Below are 15891 nucleotides of genomic sequence, written 5' to 3' on the forward strand. Positions count from 1 at the left end.
AAAGGTGACCTTTGCACCCTTGCAGTGGGCAGCTTGGATTTAAAATTAATTTACAATTGGCAAGAATGAAAGGCCATTGTAATTTTGGACCATATATGCAGAAACAGGGTGCCATGGAAGGACGTGGAAGCCCACCTCTACAACAACATGCTACTACATCATTCAGACTTCTAATTTTATTTTTTTTTTCCCATTCTGTAAGACCTTGTGCTCCAGAGTGCATGTAAAATTGATGAATACCAAACATGAATAGTCTGAGAAAACTGCTGGCTTTGGCAAATATGGCTTTCAGTGAAACTACCCACACTCTCTTGCTGCAGTCTCTTCTTCACCTTTCCAGTCCCTATGGGATTTTGTCTCCCTGAGACAAGAAAAGGAGCTAAGAGAGGGGGCTTGAGTCTAATCAGATAATGAGAGTAATAAAAGAAGAGGAACCCCAGTGCTGTTCTACACCTTCTTTGTACCATCTGCTTGTGGTGTGACAGCTTTGTCACACATGCATCATTACTTTTAAACTGGGACTCTTCTATGCCATAAGCAACTCAGATATGACATAATTTACTGATGTAAGTGGAAATAGTAAGAAGTTTTCATGTAAGATCTTAGTCATTTCACTCTAACAAAGGAAGAAGATTTAAGAAAGGAGATATTTTCAATAACCACATAAATAAAAAATCTTTCATCTTCTGAAGTCTGCAAAATCACAGAACAGTAAAGGAATAAACTTTCATTTTAACTGGAAACTCTTGAAACTACAATAGAGAAATCGGTCAATTACTCTTTTGGCAAAGGGATGGATGTTTGCACAGTTAGTCCAGGATAGGCATTTAATTTTGAGTGCTGTATAGAAAACCTTAGTTTGTATTTAGTAAATGCATTTGTTTCCATGGGATGACTAAGCATATGCTAGTAGCGCTGGTGTGATATTACAGCAGGAACTGCATATGTACAGATGACTATTTTATGTGCCTTGACTAACTGTTAGCTGTTGGTTTTAATTCATTTCTATATAGCAAATAAGCTAAAAATCACTGAACAAAACATTGATTTTTTTATGTCTGTGTATGTTTACAGGTAGACTGAGAATAACACATGTCTTGGTTAAAACAGTATCCTACAAGAAGCATTTGATGGATTGCTCCTAGATATTTCTAAGAAGACGAATATAAAAAGTGAGTACTAATTCCGGTACCTGGGATGTTTTAATTATATTTTGTTGTCTAAAATCAAATTATGATAGTTGTAATGTTTCTTGAGCAGATTTCTCTTATTGGAGTCATGAGGAATTTCTCTAACTTCTCTAGACCTGTATCTATTTTTATTATCTGACAATCATAATTTGCATCACAGTCCGTGTCAAGGATTCAATTTTGCTGTGTCAGGCACTGTAGAAACATCAACATTCTTTGCATGAAATAACTTACATCTTAGTAGAAATCAAGATGTGGATAGTGATAGACACATGGAGACCCATGGATGTGTTAAGAAAGTGCTGGTCAGTATGACAGGCAATGCTAATTGCACACCTTCATCCAAGCCCTTGTCAGAGCCTTTTAGACATTACTGCAGAGAAAGGAAGGGACTAACAAGGTTATTTTACAGATATTTATGGAGAGCAGCAGGGAAGAAAATGCAAAACCATTTGTTTGAAAAACCAGCACATGGAGCATGGAAAATGACTGTATGGGTTGACTGGATGCAGACAGCCCAGTTTTGATAGAAATGGAGAAGGGAAATGAATGCTATATCTGGAAAAATGGCCTTTGTACCCAGGACAAATTTATATCTCTGATGTAAATGAGAGAAAGGGATTCTGCAGTAATTAAGATGTTCAATGACAAGGTCTGAGGTAGGAGATTTACCTAGATGGGTAGAGAGAGAGGAAAGACATTATTGTAAGTACAATATAGAGAACATCCTTAGAATATGTATGTAGCTACAATACAGCTGGGAAGTGACATCTGAGAGAGGAGTGTGAGTTGAAGTTGATACCAGCATTACACATGTGACAAGATGGTGGCACTGTCCATGGGGATCAAGGAGGGTTGCTTGGAGATCATTGCTGGGACTCCTTAAATGGAAGGAAAACAAAGCTGGGACTGTTCAGTACACAGGAAATTACAAGGAAGCAGTAGAGAAGCAGAACTACAAATCAAAGAATCAGTGAATATTTGAATTTGACAGGGACCACTGGGGATTTTCCAGTCACCTTTCTAAACAAAGCAGGCTTTCCTAGAGAAGATTGTTGAGGGATGATCTTTAAGAGCTTTTCACCTGAAGGTGCCTATAGAGCACCTAGCAGTACAGATACTGTGGTGCTGTAGATGAGGGCTGAGGCATCTATGGCTGCTGCCATATAAAGAAACTGGAAACATTCACCTCAGCCTGGAAGGTCTTGATGTGAGTGGTGAATGGATAAAAAGAAATGCCTGTTAATGTTAAAACTACAAGTATGGTAGGCGGTGTTCTAAAACTCAAAGCCATGAATATAAAGTGTATTTAAATGAAATTGATGCAGAATTATATATACTTGCAAGATAGAATGGAAGTGAGTGAATACTCATGCTTTAATCACCAGCACTACACAGATATTGACATAAATAAGAAGAGGCAGTTCACAATCATGATAACTCTGCCTGCAAGTTTTGTCCTGGAGTTTGTACTTTACTCTTTGGGGAGAAGCCACTTGCTCCTATAAGGAATTAAACTGCATTTTTCATAATTTTGGAATCATAGAAAGCTTTGGGTTGGAAGGGACCATAAAGATCATCTTGTTCCACCCTCCCTGCCATAGGCAGGGAAATACTAGGACTGGTGTGAGCTGAAATGTTTTGTCTGTAGCAAGGGTTCAGAAAGTTGAGCCCTGAGAAAGATCTCACTGCAAGATAAAAGACTGCTCATCAAAGAAAAAGAAAAAGGAAAAAAAAAAAAGAGGTGAAAAATAGTCAGAAAAAGAAGTGTTTTCAAAGTCAAGGTTATATGATAAGTGGTAACAGTATAATGAGGTGACAGCCTAAAGGAAACTGAGTGGAGCAAGGAAAAGCAGAGGAAATCTCTACAATAAAACTTCCTAAATTGCTGGGAGTTGCTGCACATGACAGGCTCTTCTTATTAAGAGATGGGAATTTCACAGGACATGGCTTTTTTACTGAAGGTGAACTCTTACTTGTCAACATAATCTGAAGACATTTTTTCATTAAAAATGATACTGTTTTTCACAACTTTGATGCATTTGATAACATTTTTTGCTTTCAGGAGATCTGCGTAGTAACAAAAGTTCAAAAAGTCAGTAATAAACCCCAAATCAATTATTTGCTGTGGATTCACAGACCTTTTCCCATGTTATGTCCAACTGGGCAGTGGAGTCAGTCATGCCAGCTGTGAGGCTACCACGTTTCCCCCTCAGGGTGCAGGTCCACAGCTGCTTCCCAGGTATACGATTCTGGCTGATCCAGTGCTACCTGCTGAGTATTAGAACTATAGAATGCTTTGCATTGGAAAGAACCTTTAAAACCATCTAGTTCCAATCCCTCTGACCTGGGAGACACCTTCCACCAGATCAGGTGGCTCAGGGGTCCAACATGGCCTTGAATGCTTCCAGAGATGGAGGAGCCACATCTTCTCTAGGCAATCTGCATTAGTGCCCCACTACTGTCACAGGAAAGAATTTTTTTGTAATATCTAGTCTAAACTTGACCTCTGTCAGTTTAAAGCCATTCCCTCTTGTCCTGTTACTCCATGATCTTTTCAAAAGTCCCTCTCCAGCTCTCTTGTAGCCTCTTTAGGTACTCGAAGGGGCTCTAAGATCTCTCTGGAGCCTTTTCTTCTCCAGGCTGAACAACCACAACTCCTTCAGCCTGTCTTCATAGGACAGGTCCTCCAGCCTTTTGAATCATCCTCATGGACCTCTTCAGTGCACGCAGAAGATGAATATGAACAGTACAAATAATGAGAGCTGTTATTTTACTGTGTCATTAAAAGAAATAACGTGCCTCAAGGTACGTAGAGTAGTTCTTAAGGTGCTTTTAAACCAACATATTTGCTTTGGAGCAGCAAACACTGACCTGGAAACAGGATGACTTTTGGAGCTGGTGTCCACTTGCAGCTCTCAATGAAAACTGTGGCTCATTGCTGATCAGGCTGTTCTTACTGAGGTGAGGAAAGATGGCATTGGTTGGCACTTGGTCTCCAATCTGAAAATCCTGGCTGTGTTCTTAGCCATCATGTTATTCTGCTGCAGCCTGTGTACTCTTCTATTTTCCTGTTAAACATCATAAGGCAGCTCTTATGTATTTGGGGACTTTTGCAAGCACTTTATATGAATAAGGTTTTGGTAATAAGATTTTGTACAAAATCACCTTTTCCCAGCTAATTAGAAACTGCTAGATAAGTTGTATGCCTTTTCAAATTTCCTTAAGTCCCCTGTCTTTTTAGTCTTGATCAACCTGTCACAGGAACTACATGGCATATCTTCTTCTTTACACTACAAATCCAAGATAAGCATCTTTATGAACTCTATATTTATACAGCATCTAACACATTGGGCTCATGATACACTTAAAGTCTCCAGGTGCTATAACTATGCAGCTGTTACATAATACTATGGAGCTGATCATTCTTTCCACAAGGCATCTTGTTTCAGCCCACAATATATAGAGAGGTTCTTTTTATTCAAATCAATGCCATGCAGTGTTAATTAAGCATTAATTGATAATTATTTCTTATCATTTATCATTTTTTTTGAATAACCCTTGATGTTTGGCTCAAGAGGAGGAAGAATGGAATAGCCTTGTCTTGGAGACTACTAGATGCATCATTTATTTATTTATGTATTCATTTGCTTATTTATTTTTCCTGTCAATTGCATCAGTTTCCATAATCCTTTCCCCTCCCATTATTTGACAGATGAGGAACTGGAAAACAGGAAGACTGCAATTAGAAACGTGGCTGTGAAGTGTGCAGCAGGGTGGGTGGTGGGTGTAGAAATCAGCATGAACTCAGAAGTTTATTACGAGAACTGTTTGTACATTACCTGTCAGTCGTTTTCTCCCTGTTTAGATTTGGGAGTGAATTGCAGATGTATTTCTCGGACACATCAGATTTTGCTTTTATTTTGCTTTGCTGCAGAAAGCTATTTTCAGTCCAGGTTTTGTTCCTCCTGTTGTGACATGCAGGAGATGTGATCTCACACTCTCCAAAGAATTGATACACAACAGCACTGCAATAACAAAGATCCCATCATTACACTGTTTGGAAAAAGAGGTAACTTCACAGCAGTGGAACTGCCTTTAGATGCAGCCATGGTATGTCTCAGACAAATCTTCCCTGGGGATACTTATTGCTCATCTCCTTGTAAATTTAACAAATACACCAAAATATCCAAAACTACATGCTATTTGGAGAGCAATAATGACATAGGCTTAACCCACATCCTGCACAGTGAAACCATATCACTTACCCATACCATCCACCCCCATGAACAGTCTGATCCATCCAGATGCTCAAGCAGTTTTGCTGCTTTCGTGATTTTACCATCACAACTGGCGACTCCAAACAACACAGATGCCTCAGTGGCAGCTGTGCATCCTCAATTCCCTCTCCATCCCTGCATATCTTCCCCCTTGCAGCAGATGTATAGCTCCTATAAGCACTGTAGCACTGTCCGAACCCCACTGTACCATGGCCAAAGCTCCTCAATACTGCTTACTTTGCAGCTCTGATTGAACAGAACAGCCTGCAGTGCCATGTGCCACACCTGGGAACAGTGTGCAAGCCCTGGTTTGTCACCCATAGCCATGGTACAGACTTTCCTGTGGGTTCCAGTGGGAACTATGCATCCAGGAATTTTCATTCCAGTTTGCTTTTCATAAAATCATAGAATCACAGAACAGTTGTGGTTGGAAGGGACCTTAAGGATCATCTACTTCCAACCCCCCTGCTGTGAGCAGGGACACCTTCCACTAGAGCAGGTTGTCCAAAGCCCCATCCAGCCTGGCCTGGAACACTTCCAGGGATGGAGGAGCCACATCTCCTCTGGGCAACCTCTGACAGTGCCTCACCACCCTCATAATGAACAGTCTCTTCCTAATATCTAATAGAAACCTGCCCTCTGTCAGTTTGAAGACATTCCCCCTTGTCAAAAGTCCCTCTCTGTCTTGTAGCCCCCGTAGGTACTGGAAGATGCTTTTGCTCATTTATGTTGGCTGATGTACCCTCATTTTTTTCATGGTAAACCTTAAAAATGTGCTGACTGTCCCAACCTAAGCTTGTTTTAATTTACAGATTCTAATTAGACATTGATTTACAGGGAGGGGGGCGGGGAGGGTGACAGTGGGAAGAGGGAGCAAAGTTTACTGATGTAAACATGAAACGTTTCTTTACAAAAAAAAAATAGAGCTTTTTCATCTCATTTTAATGCTCATTTTGCAACTGTGTCCAACTCTATCCTTAATTCTGCTGCTGAGGAAATTTGTATTTTGTGTACTTTCTCACTGGGGTTAAGGAGCCCCTGCATGTCATCGGGAAAACAAACAAGAAGGTGAGTAGGGACATTCATTTCTCATGCAACAGGACAACACAAAACACAGAAGTATGGAAAAATAAATGAAAGTGAGTTATAGGAACTGACTTCACCTGGTACAACAAAGCATCCTTGAGTCCTGCGGCTGCAAAACTGTTCAGCATGTGTTTAGCTCTTGTGAGGGGTCTTATTAAGGCCTAACTTGATGGACAGACTTAAATATGGAAGACAATTTCAAATACACTTCAACATGTGTGATTCTTCCTCCACTCCATTTTGTAAAAACAGCATATTGCTACCAGTGATAATAATAGACAATCGTAAATTTGGTATGGTTTATGTGTCCCTGGAGTAGTCTCGGTGTTTTGCTGTACTGCTAAATTATGTCTAGTTTATTTTCTTGTGCTGAATGCTAAGACTTGACTCTTACCTGGTCGAGGCAAAGAAGTTCTTTATTTTATCACATTTAACCTGTTAGCAGGAATGGACAGTCTGACTCAGCTGAAACTACTGTCTTGAACACCTACAGTGTTAGTAATATTAGCAATATATATATCGTATGTATATAGATAACACTTGCAGCATTAGTTTATTATCAGGATATTAACCTAATGTGACCCTGTTGGTAAAGATAATTACATTATAGTCCAGCTCTTCTAAATCTAGCTGGAACAGCAAATACAAGGGCCTATGAGAACAGTAGCCCAGGTGCAGAGAATCCAAAGCCTGCCTCAGAAAACAATGTCTTTCTGAGCTGAAAATCTGGCTCAAGGAGGTTTGTTCATCCCTGCATGCAGAAAATTTGTTTTCTTTGAGGATTGCTAAATACAAGGTACTTGTGGGGAGGTGAAGGCAGTTGCATGCCTAAGGCATGCACTCAGACCCACAGAGCATCCAGTCCTTTTAGGAAAATAAAAATTAGCTTGGCCAGCCTCATGCAGAGTTGCTGCCCTGTTTGAGGCAAACATGCAATTCACTTGCAATCCTCACTTTTCGCTGTCTGTGCCAGGGAACTGGCATTTTTAAATGTAATTACCAGGCACTAGGGAATAATTCTTCTGGCTGTCCCATCAAGGACAGGGTGGGAGAGGCTCCCCAAGGAGCATCTTCAACAGGCAAATGCAGAATATGCTGTTTATTTTTACAGGATCTTAATTCACCCATATTAGACCATGTGTAAAAGCAATGCAGCTGTGCTGGGCAGTGCTCAGCTGCTAAATTTGCTCCAAGGGCTATTCCCAGTTAGACTCAACCACACCCCAAATGCTGGCAAAATATCCCTGCTGTCCATAAAATATGTGTTCTGGAGTCATAGGTGATGGCCTTGATGAGGTGAAAGAACTGTTAACACTTCTCCTACACACTTCCTTACAAAGGAGGCCATCCATGATCCTGAGAGTCTGAGGACTGAGTTTCAAGCCGTCATTTATCTGGTCAGTGTTTTTGAGTTTCTCTTTATTTTCTTAATTCCGTTGAGGTTTTTTTGCATTGCAGTGGTATGACATTTGCCAGGGAAAACATTTTCAGCAATAAATCTCATCAAAATCTCCACCAAAATCTCATCTGTTTCTTGACATTAATTTCAATCCTTTCCATCACAGCTGTCTCCCTGCAGGTTTCGTCTTTGTGCTGGAAGACAGGGATTTGCTCATCCTGCTCCACTGCTCTCAGAGCAGCCTCTGGGTATTACATGATGGGAGGGCACAGGGGAAATTTTTGTATTTTTGTGGTTAAATGCAGTGGTATAATTTCAACATTGTTCCCCCTTCTTTGATCTTCTGATGTCTTTAACCAATTCCTTACCATTCCTTGGTGATCTGTTAGCACACTTACCCAACTACCAGAAGCTCCAAAAAAATCTGGGAATAAATCCATTTGCAGAACTGTTTTCCCTGCTTAGGTAGATAGTCTACAGGAGACACATCTGTTCCATTGGCCCTTGGAGAGGGGACATTGTCTCTCTCCCTCCCATTGCACTGGCCAGCTGTGGTAAAAGCAAAAAGCATGAGTGCCATGACAAAGGCAAACAGAACTTGTGCACTGATATGGTTTTCTGTTCGAGCAGAAAAACTGTAGCTGCAACATTGAGCTCTTCAGGGAAGAAGCAGGAGATCTGCTGTAGGAGTCAAAGAGCTGATGGCATCCTAAAAACCACCCTCCCAGGTATAATTCTGTTAACTTGATTTGGAAATTAAATCAATTTGCAAGCCTGTGCAATGAGTGCAAAACTGAACCTCTTAAAAATTTAACATTGAGATTTGCTGACAAAACCTTGGGGCAGCAGACAAGGACGTCTGGCGCACCCCTAAGAGGATCATTCTGTTTTCCACCTTGACACATTGGATTTTTCTTCACCAAAATATGTGAACTGGGTCTTGCACGTGTTGAAATTAAAGCAGTGGACCATCCCAAAGGGAAAGGGAAAAAAAAAAAGAAAGAAAGAAAGAAAGAAAGAAAGAAAGAAAGAAAGAAAGAAAGAAAGAAAGAAAGAAAGAAAGAAAGAAAGAAAGAAAGAAAGAAAGAAAGAAAGAAAGAAAGAAAGAAAGAAAGAAAGAAAGAAAGAAAGAAAGAAAGAAAGAAAGAAAGAAAGAAAGAAAGAAAAAGAAGGCAGCTTGTTTTGTTTGTTTTCTTGCTCAATTTTTAAAAGCATGTAGTTATCATCTCAGGGGAAAACTGAGGAAATCAATGGGGACACATACTGCTTTGTGATGGCATGACTTGCTGAAGTGATAAAATGCATGACGTTTCCTGACACATGCATATTCTTAGTAGCTGCTGATGAGACAGGATGAGTGGTAGTTCAAATGTTTGTTAACCTGGGGAGGGCTTCTGATATGAAAGGTATGCAGAGCTATCTTTGAAGTCTGTCATAGCCAGGCACATTTGTAACTGGGGTCAGTGGTGGGTGTTCATTCTCCAAGGACACCTCAAAGACTGTATCAAAGAACTCTAGAAATCATGTCATTAGTACCCTATTCAAAGTCATAATCATCTGGAGTGCTGACCGTCTATGTGAATGTCGGGGTTGCACGAGCTCATGTTTAGGCTGTACCCTGCAACATTCAGCATCAGGATATGAATTTAAGAGTTGACTCTGGGCTCCAGTTTGAAAAAGGGTCTTTTGATTTCCCCTGCAATGTTTTTCCATAATTGTGCCAGAGAACTATAGTGGAATTATCATTTTGATGGCTTTCTGAGACAGCTTGGACTTTGTGGGAAGACACCTGTGAATATTTTTCTTCTTTTTCTTTGGCCATCTCCTTTATTTTTCCAGGCTTGCATCCAAACTCTAGGAGTGCATTTTGATTCTTAGGTCAGTTACTCCCTGGTGAAAATAAATGTATTTAGAAAATCATCCAGAAATCCAGATCAAATATTTAAAAAAACCCACTGCCCTTCAGCTTACCAAAGCCTGGACCACTTGTGCCTTCTTTATGACCTTTACAAAAATTTTCATAAGAAAAGGTGGCTGCTCTCAGACTAACAACACTTCTCCTATCTGTGTCTTTCTCTTAGTGAAGGATGCTAATAGCAAAAGAGAGAAAATAGTGCTTTAATTGGTTCTGCTTGTTCAAAGAAGGAGTGGACAAGGCATGCCTTTTTGCTCCCATGGCCTTCCAGATAAGTTTCCATATAATGCCAATTAAGAGCAAAATAAGGAGTATGCAAAACAGATGACAACTGCTGCTCACAAGGAATCGTTCTTTTGTGGCTAAAACAATGGGGCCTTCAACTAAGGGTGCTATTTTTGCTGCTGTAGTTTCCCTATTTTTTATTCAATTTTGCATAAGCTTTGCTGCTCAATGGATCAAGCCTAGAAAAGTTTAAGATGACTGTGACAGTGGGTGCCTTCCAATTATACATAAATATATATATACATATATATATATATGTATGTATATATGTATATCTGAGTGTTTCTGTACACTTTCCAAAAGCAGAAAGGAAAGTTCAATTAAGTTATTTTTCCCCTAGAAATTATTTTCTTTTTATTTCAAAGGGACCTATTGTATATGGGGAGGGGTCAAGGGGGTTTTTTTCTTCTCTTTTTATGCATTTTATTTCTTTCTCCTTGTTTGTTGGTTTTAAGGGTAATTATTCACCAGGGCCTTTTCAACTGTCAAATGCAACAAAAGATAATCCAGCCTCTTCTCTTCCCTACCCCCATACTCGCCTTTTCCTTCAACAAAAGCGGGCTCTGTTGTGGTCGGTCATCATTTCACAGGGATCCTTCTTGATACCGCAAGTTAGGAACACTCTTTGACTTTATATCAAAGTGACCACTTATGAATGCTGAGAGACTTGGGATGTTGCAGCTGATGCTCTGCCTTAGGTGGTGGTGTCTATGGACAAGTGCCAATTTGACGAATAAATGCTCCAAAAGCTTTATTTTCCCTCAAGCAGGATTTCTAGCTTACTACATGAACTGGTTGTCAATTTATCTACAACGCATACCCTGACATTAGCCAGTCTCTGTCTAAAAGGTGGATTTGTAGCTGCATTGGACTGGGATGAACCCTGTGACTTCCCAAATTGTGTTTTCCTTTTTTTTTTCTTGACTTGCCGCTCCTTGCTGTTGAGGAAGCACATAGGGGAAGGAGCACTGCTCAATGCCAATGCATTTTGCAAACAGAATTATACTCCTTATAAATGGATCAATATATCCTGATCTCCAGCTTCATGTAAATATTTGCTTAGATACTAAATTGATCTTGTCCTAGATTTGCCATAATTTAAGTCTATGAAGCTATAATCAAGACTCCTTGATAATAAAAAGAACCCATCAGCAATTATACTCATTCACTTCACCATATTCAAGGCTATTTCAGCATTCCACTGATAAACTCCTGTTTTCAATCAAATTTGCAACATGAAAATCAACACTGCACACCAGTAATGATGTTGGAGTGCTTCGTGTGTGGCATTTTAAAGTTATATTGGTGAGGAGATAGCAATGATTTCTGAGGGGCTTATATCTGATATGAAAACTAGATTTTATTAAAACTATACCTAAAACCTTCTCTCATAACTCAAAGTGTGTATCATCCTTGTGGATTTAGATGCATTTTTATATTTCTGAAAGTTTCCAGTAGCCAAATTTCTTGGAATCCAAAGCATCTAAGGATGCGTCTGTCATATATTTCTTATGACCATGATCACTTAGCATTTTGTTATGGAACTTTCTGGCAGTGTGAGATATATTAGAGATCCTATGCACTAAATGCTAGATTTCCCATCCCCAAACAATTTTGTTCTAAGTAGAGGAACTGGACTAAAAAGTTTGTCTGTTAATGTTATTTCTATTTTGCAAGTGGGGAGTGTGGCCTAAGGGAGATTTGTACTCTCACAGTGTTATAAACGAAGCCCTTTAAGGAAATAAATTGAAGCATGCCAGAGTTTGTTCTGGTCCACATTACAATAGGGAAACTTAGTTTAAATATTTGAAAAATACTCTTCACAATTAGTTTAGTCAAGCACTGTCACAGGAGGAAACTTCATCCTTGAAGATATTAAGAACTGGTTTGGGCAAGGCCCTGAGACACTTGATCTAATTTCATAATCAGATACTACTTCAAACTTGGCCCTGATGTGAGCAGAATTTTGAACTAGAAGGTCTCCAAAGGTTCCCTCCAACAGAAATTACTGTATGTTATTCTGAACTTCGGACTCTCTCCTCTCAACAGATATGTATGTGCATATACTTATAATAAGAACCCAAAAGAAGGCATATTTTAATAACCAATAATGGAACAGATTTGTGGGTAGATGCTGGTAAGGAAATTAGATGGCAAATGTCATGGGTTATGCTGAATAAAGGAAAGGGCTAAAATTCCCTCACTTTCTCAGTAACTATGTGCCTGATCTTAAGACAAAGTTGTGTGTCCTAATGGGTTTTCATGATTGAAATTACTGTTATTTTAAATCATGGCATTTTCAGGGTTAGCCCATTTTTATGGTTTAGCCCTTAGAGGGAGCTAATCCTTACACAACTGCTGGCTTACTTCTCCCAGGTGAGATGGAGGAGAGAACTGAAAGGGTAAAACTGCAAAAGCCCATGAGTTTCAATAAAGACAATTTAACAGGTGAAGCAAAAGCCATGTGCACAAGCAAAGCGAAATAAGAAATTCATTCACTACTTCCATCGTCATGCAGATGTTTGGACACCCCCAGGGAGGCAGGAGTCTGTCATATGTAATGATTACTTCTGAAGACAAGCATAGCACCATACCAGCTACTGTGGAGAAATTTAACTCTATCCTAACCAAAAATTTATCCGTCTCCAAAACTCTATCAATCACCAAAACTTTTTCTGGTCTAGAGTTGGCTTTACTATCCTGAGGTTTCACTATCCTGGGACATATCCTAGAATCAGAAACATCTATCTTCATAACTGTTAGAACTGCCTAAGAGTACTTTACACTCTGTCCTGATACCTTGTTCATCATGTATGGTTGCACCGATTATTAGAATGGATCTGTCCTGGGAGTACTGCACAACACACACTGAAGAAAGTCAATCTTTTGGTTTTGTTGGGGCATTTTTTGTGCAAATGAAAGCTTGAGGTGAGTCAGAATACTCCATAAATAATGACAAATCTATATCCAAGTCAAGAGAGAGCCTCAACATTTTCATTCCCTCTAAAGGTTCCTGAGGACTTTTATAACCAAGCCAAATAAAATCTGGTTTGATTCCTCATTTGAAATTCTTTCAAACTTCACTACACCCTTGTAGTCTTTGCTAATTCAGAAAATTATCTGTTCAGGACTTGCTTTTCCTCTCTACACTGGCATTAGAATCCTATAGGGATAAGATGCATATTGTATAATGCTGGGTGTACCTGTGCTCACCACACTTCCATCACTGCTTGAGTAGTTCATATTTCCTAAGAAGCCTGGAGCATCCAAAGCCATTAGCAACCCAAATGCATTGTGCCCCCCTGAAGGAAGACAAATAGAATTAGACCTGTTTTACAGATAAGGAAACTGGGGTCATTTTCCAGCTGATGTCTGAAGTTAAGCACCTAACTGCTTTCAACTGTAAAATGATCTAAGCACTGACAGTCGACAGTGCTGGCTTTTTTCCTTCAATTTTGATACTCAAACGTTCAGCTCCTACCATCCCTCTCTCCTTCCCCTGTGCCTGCTGTCACAATATTTCAGGTTTAATTGTCAGGAGAGCAGAAGCCCCTCATAATCATCAAAACAGGGGGAATATGCAGCATTGTCTGCGTCCATTTACTGCCTGGCTTTGCACATAAGGTGACTTTTCTCAGGCTTGTCCCTCAAATTTGCTACAGACAAATAATCTCTGACCAGAAATGTAAGAACTGCAGAGGAGTCTGAAAGCAGTAACCTGCTTGGGTCTCCAAAAGGCCTTTAAAACTGTTTTGTGGATATTGTGAACAAATTGGTATTTAGAGTCTGGACTCTAAATCAAAGAAAACACGTGGAAAAGCACTTAATAAGTAACACTCATTATCAGATTATCACTGGCTCCAAAGTCTGTGGTGCAGGATCATATTCTGTTTCCTTTATCAGTCCCACCAGTAGCTGGGGCCAACACTGATATGTGGAGTTGTCCCTTGGGATTAATTAGGATCTCTTCATGGCTGATCATTAAAAACAAAAGTAAAAGTCTCTGACCATGTATTTCCATAGGCAAATCAAGTGAAATAGTTTTGATGTTAGTTTCTACGCCAGCATGCTGAATGCAGACCAGAAAATTATTTTTGCCCAGCAATTTACAGCTTGGGGTATCTTTACTGGTGCTGTAGAGACGTGTGTGTCACATCACATCAGCACAGCCATCCTGTCCTGTGAGTGCCTGACTCCACTTCCTCTGGCTTGAGGGTCGGTTCCCAGCAGCCATGCTGGCACCAGAGATTAGAAACTCAGCTGCACAATAGCAGGTGGAGAGTTTTACTTTTTACCGATCTTAAAACATATATATATATACATAAAAAGGCAGTTCCTTGCTGTGTTGCTCCCTTAATGATCAGCAGTTGTCCGATTGGAAAGGTGGAAGTGATGAAGGATTGTCATCCCTTGCATAGAGGCTGGTGTCTTGTTTCTCAGAGCAGCTGCATAGCCCTTGGGAACTAAACAAGAGGAGAGAGATGTGTTCAGAAGTAGGGATGTAATGCATAGGAGAGTAATGCCAGAGCAGTTCCTTCCAGTTAAACTGTTCTGTTTCTTTTGTTTTTCTTCCAATAGAATTTTTATAACCATTTTTCCTAGGATTTCAATACCCCCCTCTCTGATTACAAGAAACAGTGAATTTCTATTTTTCACAATACAGTAAAATAAAGAATCGATGAGTTACAGCCTGAGATCACCCTGCTTATCCCTATTTCAGGCAGTATTCATCTCAGCTAAAAAGCCTCTAAGTGTCTCTTTTAAACTTCATTAAAAAAAGGCATTTTAATTGTCCTGTTTCCTCTCACCTTCAGTGAATATATAAAACAGGGTGGCTAAATTGAGCACAAATGTGTAACTTTTTATTTTCTATATATTAGGGGAGTCTAGAAAACTAGCAAGGGGCAGCTGTCTTGAGAGATTAATTCCATTTCTTACATCCCCTGGGTGTCTTCCAGATAAAGTCACCTCCAGAGGAGATTCATAGATCTTAATGAGGAAACCACCCTCAGGAACTTCCATTCTGTCTGCACCAATTAATGGAAGAAAATCCAGGCCAAACTATCTTCTTACCCAGACACATCAGATAGCTTGGTTGAGATGAAGCTGAACCTTACGTTGCCCAAAAGCAATGTAGGTGTGACCAGTGCCTCGGCATTGTCATAGAAGCATTTATGTTGGAAAAGACCCTTAAGATCATTGATTCCAACTGTTCTTTGCTTTCCCCAAGACAAAGTCTACTCCCTTACACTGTGCAGCTGCACAGCCAGCACTGCAGGAATGCCATCTCTTAGATACCATATGGAAAATCATTTAAAATTAACCTCAGGGCTTCTTGATGTGAGGAGTGTTGCATGTTGATTGATTGAAAAAAAACTGTATGTAAGGGATGGCTAATGGGTGTATTAATCAAAGCAGGACTCACAACTTAAGAACATTATGATAAAGGCTCTATTTCAAATGCATGGAAGGTGAGATCAGAGTTGACTTATCCTTTCATGCTCGATGACTGTTAGGGTATGTCATCCACAGAGTGGAGAATTGATGCAACTCAGCACAGATTATATTACAAAAGAGACTAAAATGAAATAAAAACAATAAAAATACCAGAATATGATTATATGGAAACCTGTCCTTTTCAAAGTGTGCTCTTTAAAAACTTGGAGGAATTAAACTTGTGTTTGAAGTCTTCTATTTTATACATTCATATGTTCATCCGGGGAAACCTATTTATCT

General features: G+C 39.7%; 1 protein-coding gene across 4 annotated transcripts in view; it reads left to right on the forward strand.

The window, feature by feature from the left end:
* The window catches only part of TENM4 (teneurin transmembrane protein 4), a 614726-nt gene that overhangs the window by 195890 nt on the left and 402945 nt on the right, over nucleotides 1-15891 (forward strand). For all 4 annotated transcript variants that reach the window (XM_071556826.1, XM_071556796.1, XM_071556807.1 and 1 more), the window contains exon 3: nucleotides 1075-1172. The gene's annotated coding sequence lies outside the window, so the exon portion shown is untranslated. The remainder of the gene's footprint in view (nucleotides 1-1074; nucleotides 1173-15891) is intronic.

The sequence above is a fragment of the Pithys albifrons genome, chromosome 1 (genome assembly GCF_047495875.1).
Source record: "Pithys albifrons albifrons isolate INPA30051 chromosome 1, PitAlb_v1, whole genome shotgun sequence".
Taxonomy (NCBI): domain Eukaryota; kingdom Metazoa; phylum Chordata; class Aves; order Passeriformes; family Thamnophilidae; genus Pithys; species Pithys albifrons.